Consider the following 12,109-nt stretch of genomic DNA (forward strand, 5'->3'; position numbering starts at 1 on the left):
CAGGAACCACTCATCACTTGCACAATACAAATCCAACATGAAATATTGTGGTGGTAGTATCATGTTGTGGGGTTGTTTTTAGTAGTTGGGACTGGGAGACTAATCAAGGTTGAGGGAAAGCTGAACAGACCAAAGTACAGAGATGCCCTTATTTAAAACCTGCTCCAGGGTGTTCTGGATCTCAGTCTGGGCCAAAGGTTCACCTTCTAACAGAACAATGAGCACAAAGCAAAGACAACTCAGGAGTGGCTTAAAGACAACTTTGGGAATGTCCTTGAGTTGTCCAGCCCAAGCCCAAACGTGAATACAATCAAACATTTCTGGAGAGACCTGAAATTGGGGTCCACTGATGGTCATCAAATGCCAGTGAACATTTTTCATTCCAGCAGATTGCTCATACAATCGGCATAATAAATTATTAAAAGAAATGTCAAACAGCAAAATAATGAAAGGAAATAAAAAAGACTCATGAAAAAGTATGAATCCTATTGGCGTTCATTGATTGTCACCCAAAAAGAAACATCTGAAGGTATAACCAAATGATTCTGAAGCAAGCATCCTGGAGAGGGGGGCAATTGTACTTTTTGTAGCTTGAAAAGGAATTTTCTATTTTTGTACACAATTTATTCCTGCATTCATTTTACTAAATGAAGAGTGCAGATCACCAGAATATTTAATGGATTCAAATGAGATTAACAGTTCCTCGTTCACTCTTTTCTAAATTCTCATAGTTTTTCTATTTAAATTTGCCTTAATTAAATTATGGTGTTCATTGCCTTATTTGTATGGCAGTTGGTACTCTCAGGTGTTTATGTTTGTGATATGCCATCTGTTGGAATGAAAGATGCAATATATTTTCTTACTACATACATTACAAGGTATATTCCAATAGATGGCACATCACAAAAGTTAACGCAGAAAACACCCAGCAGAGTGTTACTGCTGGACAGACAGAAATCTTCAGTAACCCTGAATTGAAGTAAATGTTAATTTTGGAATTTTTGAAGTCAAAAGTTTTTTTTTTGTGTTGCATTCAAGGCCTTGTGGTATAATGTTGACAAAGACTGAACTAGTAAATTAAATAAAGAGGACCATAAGAACTCTTTTGCATAAATTACAACATTAGAACAATCTAGACAAGAACAGGCAATTCAGCCCAACAAAGCTCTCAAGTCCTATACACTTCTTCTTCTTCTTCTTCTTCTTATTCTTTTGGTTGCTCCTTTTAGGGGTTGCCACAGCAGATCATCTTATTCCATCTCTTCCTGTCTGCATCTTGCTCTGTTACACCCACCACCTGCATGCCCTCTCTCAGCACATCCATAAACCTTCTCTTAGGCCTTCCCTCTTTCCTCTTTCCTGGCAGCTCTATCCTTTGCATCCTATTCCCAATATACCCAGCATCTCTTCTTTGCACATGCCCAAACTAATGCAATCTCGTCTCTCTGACTTTGATTTTTCTAAAAAGAATTAAGTTGAGTTTTGAAGGTTCCTAAAGTCCTACTGTCTACCATGATACTTGGTTGCTTATTCCTTGTGTCTATGGTTCTCTGTGTGAAGAAAAACTTCCTGATGTTTGTGCGAATGTTACCCTTAACAAGTTTCCAACCATGTCCCCATGTTCTTGATGACCTAATTTTAAAATAACTGTCTCTATCCACTGGACTAATTCCCTTCATAATTTTAAACACTTCAATTATGTCTCCTCTTAATCTCCTTTTGCTTAAGTGGATTAATGATGTGGACACACACTTTTCCTATCTGTCCACAATGTCAAAGTATAAATCAGTGGTTGGGGACATTCAGAGTGGACACAGTAAATTCGGAGCTTTACTTTTACATTTGTTCTGGTACAATACAGACCACTATTATAAACCTCAGGGGGTGATTTTTTTTTGTAATCCATCCATCCATCCATCCTCTTCCGCTTATCCGAGGTCGGGTCGCGGGGGCAGTAGCTTGAGCAGAGATGCCCAGACTTCCCTCTCCCCGGCCACTTCTTCTAGCTCTTCCGGGGGAATCCCAAGGCGTTCCCAGGCCAGCCGGGAGACATAGTCCCTCCAGCGTGTCCTGGGTATTCCCCGGAGGAGGTGTCCAGGAGGCATCCTGATCAGATGCCCGAGCCACCTCATCTGACTCCTCTCGATGCGGAGGAGCAGCGGCTCTACTCTGAGCCCCTCCTGGATGACTGAGCTTCTCACCCTATCTTTAAGGGAGAGCCAAGACACCCTGCGGAGAAAACTCATTTCAGCCGCTTGTATTCGCGATCTCGTTCTTTCGGTCACAACCCATAGCTCATGACCATAGGTGAGGGTAGGAACATAGATCAACTGGTAAATTGAGAGCTTTGCCTTATGGCTCAGCTCCTTTTTCACCACGACAGACCGATGCAGAGCCCGCATCACTGTGGACGCCGCACCGATCCGCCTGTCGATCTCACGCTCCATTCTTCCCTCACTCGTGAACAAGACCCCAAGATACTTGAACTCCTCCACTTGGGGCAGGATCTCGCTCCCAACCCTGAGAGGGCACTCCACCCTTTTCCGGCTGAGGACCATGGTCTCGGATTTGGAGGTGCTGATTCCCATCCCAGCCGCTTCACACTCAGCTGCGAACCGATCCAGAGAGAGCTGAAGATCACGGCCTGATGAAGCAAACAGGACAACATCATCTGCAAAAAGCAGTGACCCAATCCTGAATCCACCACACTGGACCCCCTCAACACCCTGGCTGCGCCTAGAAATTCTGTCCATAAAAGTTAAGAACAGAATCGGTGACAAAGGGCAGTCCTGGTGGAGTCCAACTCTCACTGGAAATTAGGGAATTTTTTTGTAATTTATAAACAATACTTCACTTAACAATAAAGGTATTTGGGGCAAATGAATGTATTCTCCAATATAGAAAAAAATATTTTGATGTCAAAAAATTGATCACTTTCCTTTAAGTGGATTTAAAAGTGTTATGTATGTTAGATGAATTTACTTGAAAAGTATTTAAAAAAAAAAGTAAAATGAAATTTAATTAGAGAAATTATAGTAAATTAAAAAAATTCCAGAGGGAGTACTATTCTCATTCAAGTCCATTAAACGTTCTGGTGATCTGAAATCATTAATGTAGCATAATGAGAGCAGGAATAAATCATGTAAATAAATAACAAATAGCCATAAAGAGGGCATATTGGCTTCCCAGGAAACGTGTTGGAGAACCCCACTGTCAGACCATCAGTTACCTCCCTCTGGGCGACAGTCAACAGGCTCCAATTGGATTAGTACTTCCTCTATCAGCCTTTTTTATTTTTTACATTTTCTTCTGTTTACAGTTTTATTTATTAGGTGTCAGCTGTACAGACCATCTGTTGGAATGAAAAATATAATGCATTTTATTTCTAACACGACAAATGCCTTGGAATTGGTGGGTCGACAGCTCCTCTTACTCCACACATTTTAAAAAAAGCAGTCCGAAAACTTTAAAATAATAATAATCTGACTAATCTCTGCTAAAACTGCACCATAGCTACTTTTACTTCTCAATTATTTGACTGAACACATTCTCTTCAAGCAGAGTAGTTTGACATATTTGACTTGAATAAATGCGACTCCTGTAATTTCACACCACAGAACTCCTCCTTTTGCACATTTTTAAGCGGAGCAATTGGACACTTTGGCAATAGCACATTTAACTTGCCCCATTCAATGCCACACGACAACTTATCTTACTCCTCACATACTGTATTTTCAAACAAAACAGTTTGATGACATTAGCAATTAATTCATTTCCCTAACCATTTTTCAACAACACACAACTTCTGCTGCTCTACAAACAGAAAAGACATATGGATGAAGCAACACGGTTAACGTGAGATTATTTTATAGAAGTTTTTGATATTGCTTGATATTGTCCAGCATTGGTCACCATTGGGTCCCGTTCTATCAGAAACATTCTGATTCTGTATGAAAACACGAGTTTAACATTTTTTTTCTGCCATCTATACAAACTACAGGGTAACTCAAATAAAAAATATCATTTTTGTGTGGAATATTCCTTTAACTCCGTGATTTTGCACACATTTCCAAAAATGACATTTTAGTACCATTTGTAATGCATACATTTCCATCCCCTCTATCACTGATGCGGGAGGATTCTGTTGCCATGCAGTGTTGTGGACTGAACGCTTGTATTATAAGCAGAACAGTGTGCACATCCTCCGTGCATGAGCACATTTGCAGCTGTCTGTGTCGAGTATAAATGTGTGCCCTGTGATGAACTGACCAAAGTTGTTCCTGCCTTGATCCCAATGCTCCAGCCCTCATGACCTCAACTCTTCTTACTCCACATATCTTTTCAAATATATCACTTCATAATGTTTGCTGTAACTAAATTTACCTCTGCCATTTTAACACTACACACTTTTATACTCAATACATGTTTTCTAAGATTACAATAACATTTGTAATAGGTCCTGATTTATTTCCTTTTTGTTTCGTATGGCTTTTTCAGGTACTCGTGTTTTCCTCCCATATCCCAAATATGTGTTTTTAAGTTCATTGGTGTGAGCAATGGCCCAGTTATACTTCGCATGTTCACATTGCTGCGATTGTCAGCTAGGATGCATGGGGCATAAATTTCATCAGCAGTCATGGCGTGCAGTGATGACCACATGTCTTCAAACTTTTGTGACTACACAGTTCTGTGCACGTCAACTGCACAGAAATATGGACACATTCGAGTGTAGTGCCGGTACCCGTACGTATGCAATCCAACATTAAGAGCACATAGAGATAGCCAAACATGCACAAATTCATGGTGAGAAATCACTCAGACTCTGGGTAACTATGAATATTTGTGCAGGCAGAAATGGAAATATCTGAGAGATGGAATATGTAAAGTCAAAGAAAAATCTTCAGGGGACATAACGGGTGATTCTGCTACCATGCAGCGTCATGCACCGAATGCTTGTACCATAAACCGACCAGGGTGCGTATCCTCTGGGCACGACCGCATCTGCAGTTGTCTGTGCCCGGGTATAAACCAAAGTTGGCTCCTGCTCTCGAACCCAATGCTCCCGCCTCATGACCTTGCTCAGGATTAAGTGAATGTGATACAAAGCATTCAGCAAGTATTCCATTTTTTATTTGTAATAAATTTGCAAAAAACTGTAAAATAATGATTTCTCTTTATCATTCTGGGGTATTGAGTGGGCTTCATGAGAAAAAAAAATGAATTTAAGGTTGCAATACTTTCTGAATACTTTCCCACTTTTTTCAAGTATTACACAACCTCTCTTACCCCCCACCCCGACACACACACACACATTTTCAAACAGAACAATTTGATTATTTTGATACAATCACAATACACAAGGCCTGATCAGCAAGCTTGAATGCAGACTGCCCCATAAAATCACCAAAATAACGTTCTTCTAATACATACCTGTATAAGGGTGAGTGTATGCAAAGAATGGTGGAATTAAAAAGGGTGTGGCTTCTTTTTGGGGGGTTTCATGAAATAATTGTAAATATTGTCCTGCCCTCATGCAGTGAAGATCACACAATGGACTGGAGCATGTTGGTGTGGCCTCTTTTTGAAGAGCTCCATTCTCACAGCATAATGATGCGGCTCTCTGTAACAAAAGAATAAATGCATGCAAATATATTTTCTGCTCCCTCTGGGGACCCCGGCGTGCCTTTCAGCTAGTATTTGTATTAAGAAGTGTTTGTCTGAGCTTCTCTTGTAAATTTCATCATACCTGAGGCATTTTACCTCCTCTTTCCAGCCACTCTAAAAGTGGACTTGTCCTGAGGCAACATCGTAAATCCACTACCTGCTTAGCACAACAACTGGAGCTTAAATTTTACTTAATATATCCCCAACTGGATGTTGCTGTTTAATTCTCTTTCATTTGAACCGATTGGATTGTCCACCATCCAGACAAGCACCAAATGAGTAGGCCTCAGCTTCTTTTGCTTTATTCTCAGATGGCTGACGAAACTTTACAAGCGCTAGCTTTTATTTAAGTTCATCTTTCTTAGTCGGATTAGAACTGACAGTGTGTTGGGGCTTTGGTAAAAGAAAAATACTTCTGATACATGTTCACAATTAATGTGCAGTATATGATTTTTATTATCCTCTTTTTAAGTGGAATCTCACCTCAGAGGTTTTTTTGGTTATTCCCCAGGGGATTTTAGAGAAAAAGTGATGTGTGGTTATAATAATAAGTTGTGTCCATGGGAAACTCACATTGTGTACCAGTAATGAAGTAGCCGGTTGTGCTTTTTGGAATTATTTTTGCACAGAATACTCTGTGCACACAGGATGCCCTGAATATACACTGTTAATTAGGTACACCCATGGCCACCACACAAATTCTGCATTCCCACAGGTCGTACGTTACATGACAGAACTGTGTGGTATAAATCAGGCAGACCAACATTAGTAGCATCAGTTAGTGTTTAACCGAGAGTCAGAATGGGCAAAGCAAGGGACCTTAGTGACATTGAAAGTAGCATGATAGTTGGCGTTAGGCTTGCTGGTTCTAGCATGTTCCAAACAGCGGTCGTCATGGGATTTTCACATACTGTTTACTAATTTAAAAACTTGTGGATCAGAGGGGTCAATGGAGAAATGGCAAGAATAATAAAAGCAAACAGGTAAATCTCATCAGGGTTCAACAATGGTATGCAGAATGTCAGCACAATACACATCACTTATCGGACTTTGTCTCGAATAGGCTACAACAGCTGAAGACCATAGCGGCTGCCATTGTTGTTGTTAGTGGAAAACAAGAAGCATCAAAACTGGACTGTTGAAGAGTGGAAAAAAAAGTTGCTTGGTCAATTGAATCCTTTTGCATGATCCTGGTGGAAGCATCTGAGTTTGGCCAAAACAACAGTGGAGTCAATGGAGTATTCTTATTTGGTGTCTATGTTACAGGCCAGTGGTGTACATTCCTGCCATTGACACCCTCAGGAGAACGTCTAAATCATAAGGTTTATTTGAAAATTGTTGCTGACCAACTTCATCCCTGCTTGGCTAGTTTATCCACACTAGGATGGACCTGTTCAGGACGGTAATCAATTGACTTTGGGAATGTGGCAGTGAGTTTTCATTACTTCAATGGCCTTCAGAATCCCCAGATTTCAGTCCTATTGGTCGTCTTTGGGAAGAGTTGGAAATTTTCAGTAAAATTATGCAGTTGTCCAACCTTACAGCAACTGTTCAATGCAAAATAGCCTGATACAACATTCCTGAGAAAAGGATTCAGCATCTCGTAGAATTCATGCCTAGATTAATTGACTTTGTTCCGTCTGTGGAACAAGAAAGTATACACAATGATGAGAATTTGATAATAAACTTGAGAAATCTGACAACAAAATATAATAAGACCAGGAAAACGGAGTGCTGTACTAAAGTCAAGCAATGGGATGACAAAATCAGTCAGCCAGTAGAAGAAATGAAACTACAAATTCAGTCAGTCGTTGAAAAAAGAAATCAGAATAATTTCGCTGTTGAAATAAAAAATTCAGTCAGGGTGTATATGAGGCAACGGGATGAGACAACTAAGTCAGTCAGTCATAGCAGAGACGTGCCAAAAGCCAGATGCAAGACAGGAGTAAACAAAATTAATCAATTGAAGTAATGATGTAAATCAGGCAATAATTTATAAAGCAAAGCTGCCTCTAAGACGTGTGGGGAACAAGCTAGCAATTCAGATATTTACAGGAACAAGATAGCAAAATAGGTCAATTTATAAGAATGGCTTTACAGAATCAGTCAGTTGTAGCACTAAAATAAAGTGAGTCAGTAATTTATTAAACAAATGCAGCCATTAAGATTTGGAAAATGAATAGGAAAGTCTGTAAGCTGAGCACTGGGATAACAAAATCATTCAGTTAGTAGAAATGAGATAACAAAATCAGTCAGTTGTAGTAACATAAAGTCAGCCAGTAAAATCTGTCAACACATACATGAAACTTACCAAGTTGGAGAACATGAGAACAATTTCAGATATTTAAAGGCGTAAGACAACAAAATCAGTCTTTTAGTAATCAAATGAAATCGGTCAGCAAAGACCTAAAATCAGTGAGTGAATGAGACAGCAACACTGGCCAGTAAAGCTGATATTACATTACACGATTTTCTAGTGATCAGGCATGACAGACTTGCCGACTGAAGTTGCTGATCTTGTCGCTTTACATGACTAAAAATCACTGGGTATCTCAAATATAGCAACTGAGTTCCAACTTTCCAGCACAGTCATACTCACCCCTTTTGTGACAGCCAATAATATGCTGCCTGATGGAGCCAGTGCTGTGTGAATGCTTAACAAATATAGCAAGTTCATCTACAATCCCTGCTTTTTTTCTTTTTTCCATTCTTTCTTGGTACATAAAACACGAGACATCAGACTGAATTGTTTGTGAGGTCCAACACACCTGCGTTCCTTATTCCTGATCGCTGCATTATATACATGTGTCTCGAGATGAGCATTCATTGGTTGTCAGCTTTCAATAGAGCCCACTGCTACAATCAAGGACATAGTTAAACTTGTATGATTTTGTCAGAGAGAGTCATGGACTAGTTGGAGTGAGTCGCTGTTGGATTAGAATGACTGTTCTTTACAGAAGTATTTTCCAACTTGCTGAGATTATGGAAATGAAGGCTACGACAAAAAATCGCTGAAAGAGTTGCATATTGTGGAAGTAATAATAAAAATGAGAGTAATGAAAGAAGAGAATAAAATTCAACAATTTATAGGAACATTAAAACTCATTCTGTCATATGAATACAACAACAGAAAGAAGATTCAGAAATATTAATTCTGTACTTAAGATAACAAAATGTGGACGTTGTGCACTGCTGCAAGTACCTGGGGGTCTACATTAATGATAAGCAAAACTGGTCTTGTAATACAGAAGATCTATATAACAAAGGGCAGAGCAGGTTTTTTTATTCTTAGGATGGACATGGGGGTCTACATCAGTGATTAGGTCATTAACATCACTTCAACAAATCAACCAAATCAACAAGCTAATTAAAAATGTGGGCTCGGGTATGCAATGCACTGTTGAACCCACTGGAGGCAGCAACTAAGGAGAGAATAAAGACATAACTGAGTGCCATTATGAACAATGCTGCACATCCTCACTGGAACTGGGACTGCTCTATTTTTTTTAGTCATGTAAGAAGTTTTCTTTCTTTTTTAGTCATTCTCACTTGTATTTGAATGTGGGTTTTCTGTTTGTCATAACATAATAATATTTATTAATGTATTTATTGAGCTCTATTAAAATGCTTTATTTCCCCAAAGGGACAAATCTGTGCTATCTATCTATCTATCTATCTATCTATCTATCTATCTATCTATCTATCTATCTATCTATCTATCTATCTATCATCTAAAATCAGTCACAGATAAAAAAATTCAGTTATTTGTAAGGTTGAGATAACAAACGTGGTTAGATGCAAAAACGGGACAATAACATCATTCTAACGTCTACTATAACAATCAAACATCAGTCTATGATTTGCTTAATGAGAGGTCAAGCAAAATGACACCTTTTATTGGCTTACTAAAAAGTTTACAATATGAAAGCTTTTGAGGCAACTCAGGCCCCTTCTTCAGGCAAGATATATAATACAGAAACTGGAGTTCCCTGTGTTTATGTACACACTAGGACAGATACAACATTGGAATATCTTTAAGTGAGACATCTTAAATGTAAAAAATGAATAGACCTCTTCAGGCTAAGATTCATTTAACAAGAGAGGAGAACAATGTCTAGTCAAGATCTTTGGATAAGATAACTGTCCAACAAAGTCTTTTGAAGTTTCTGATGAGTTTTTCAATACAGTGTGGGTCTGTAGTCAGGTTGTCTGTGTCAGTCCGAGAGATGCAAACAATCCTCATATCTGGCCATAAAACTCTTGTCTCTATTTAAACCATGTTGTATTGTGTTCAATTTTAGCATGATTTGCTTAACAAAATTATTTATTTTTAAAGTCAAAGTTGTAAGACAGAAATAACAATGCCAAACAGTTGTAGAAGTGAGATTCAAAATAAAGTCTGCATTATGAATAAGATAGTAGGAGCAAGACAGCAAAATATCTTGTTATAGAAAAGAGACAATAAAATCAGTCAATTAATGTGAAAGAAAATTGTTTATTCACTTATAGGAATGAGATAACAAAGTTAGTCAGTAAAAGCAATGAGAGAACAAAGTCGGTCAGGCCGTGGGACTTGAGGCACAGAAGTGAGCCACTCATTTAGAGACAGCATTAAGTTAACGTTATCAGTTATTGAAAGAAGTAAATCTTAATCAGTAGCATGGATGAGAAAATGTAAATTGTTACAGGAACAAGTTAAACTTATTCCGATTTAAGAGTGAGTCATTCTGTAATAGGAAAAAGACAAGGAAGTCGTCAGATGTGGTAACAGAGTAACAAAGCGGTTCAATCACAGGGTGATAATCATAAAGTTGATTGGGGGAGCACCTATAATGTCAGTTGTAGGGAGATGATAGTAACTCAAGCCGTACTCTGCTATAAACTTAAACAAAATTATGGGAAAAAGATAATAAGATGAACCAAGTTTTTCTGTATATTTCCAGCAGTCTATTTATTCTGTGGAGGCTATTCTAGACCCTTTTATTTACTGTATATCCATTAACTTAGGCACTGGGGCAACTTGAAGCAAACAGCTTACTCACTCAAAATTGAATTTAAAGCCACATTTATTCTTTACCCACAAACTCAAAAGGATTTTTATTGTGTACAGTACAAAAGCATTACGTTCTTAAAAAAAAGACAGAGAGAATTTAAGGATGTTTGGTATCTAAGGCGGGAAGTATCCCATTTTTCCTTCAGAACAATGATGTTGAAGCTGTGCCAACACACATCTATTGCACTTGCTGTCTTGTAGAGTGAAGAAGATGTTGTCATCCAGCAGGAGGTTAAGATTGGGTCATTTTATATTGAGTAAAGGTGGGTAGGCCAGCTGTGGAGCCAGGTTTGGGTCATTATTCTTCTTGTCCTCACAGGTGGCGCAGTGGTAGTGCTGCTGCTTTGCAGTAAGGAGACACTGGAAGATTGTGGGTTCGCTTCCCGGTTCCTCCCTGTGTGGATAGCGCTTTGAGTACTGAGAAAAGCGCTATATAAATGTAATGAATTATTATTATTATTGTAGGCTGATGACTTCCAAAGTGTGGAAGAAACAGACAAATGCATATTTTCCAGTAGCATTGACACACACACACCCATGTCTCTTCTAATGTCCTCAATAGCTTGACCATTGGTCATATTCTTGACTGCCTATGGACAAAACACGAGGAGCTATTGTCATGACAAATCAAGATAATGCAGATTTAACAGCAGTAGGGAAGAGCCAATTCAATTTCATCCATGCTTACTTTTAACAGTTTCTTCCTAAATTATTCAGTTTTTGTACTGAGGTCAAGCAGTCCCTATTCTAGCAACATTGGACAAAAGGTGGAATTCAAACCTGGAGAATGAGGATACATTCATACATATACACACACACACACACACAAAGTCGTGTATTTTATAGTCTCTAAACAACCCATCTGGCATATACCAGGGCTTTAGAACATATTATTCTTAAACCTGCTAAATTTGGTTAAAGGTTGTGGGGAGAGAACCAATCAGAATCAAGCAAAGATTAGGAACCACCCCTGGAGGAACACCAGGCCAGGCCAGGGCCAACTTCTGCCTAAAGCTGTACAAGGGAGTGAATTTTAGGTAAAAAGACCAGGAGATTGATCATAAACTTTAAACATAGCAAAAGTGAACACCTGAAAATGAGACACCAAAATCATAATGTTAGTGAAACTCATAGTCAACACATATTAGTTTATCGATCCTCAGTCTTACATGCCAACAAGCATGACTTCTGGAACCACACCCATAATAATCATACATTGTGTTGTGGCAGGAGGACCCCAAAAAGCCCACAAAATAAAATACATAAAAATGATTATGATATGCTCAGAGACAAAAAACTACACAAATAACCATACAGGGAGAAGAATCCCTGATGTCCAAAACCTTTTAAAATATCAAATAAACCATAAAAAATATTCAAACTGGTCCTGCT

At 38.7% G+C, this 12,109-nt stretch overlaps 1 protein-coding gene across 4 annotated transcripts in view; it reads left to right on the forward strand.

Moving 5' to 3' along the window:
- The window catches only part of nr5a2 (nuclear receptor subfamily 5, group A, member 2), a 204,680-nt gene that overhangs the window by 160,825 nt on the left and 31,746 nt on the right, over positions 1-12,109 (forward strand). The window lies entirely within an intron of this gene.

Source organism: Erpetoichthys calabaricus, chromosome 10 (genome assembly GCF_900747795.2).
Source record: "Erpetoichthys calabaricus chromosome 10, fErpCal1.3, whole genome shotgun sequence".
Lineage (NCBI taxonomy): Eukaryota > Metazoa > Chordata > Cladistia > Polypteriformes > Polypteridae > Erpetoichthys > Erpetoichthys calabaricus.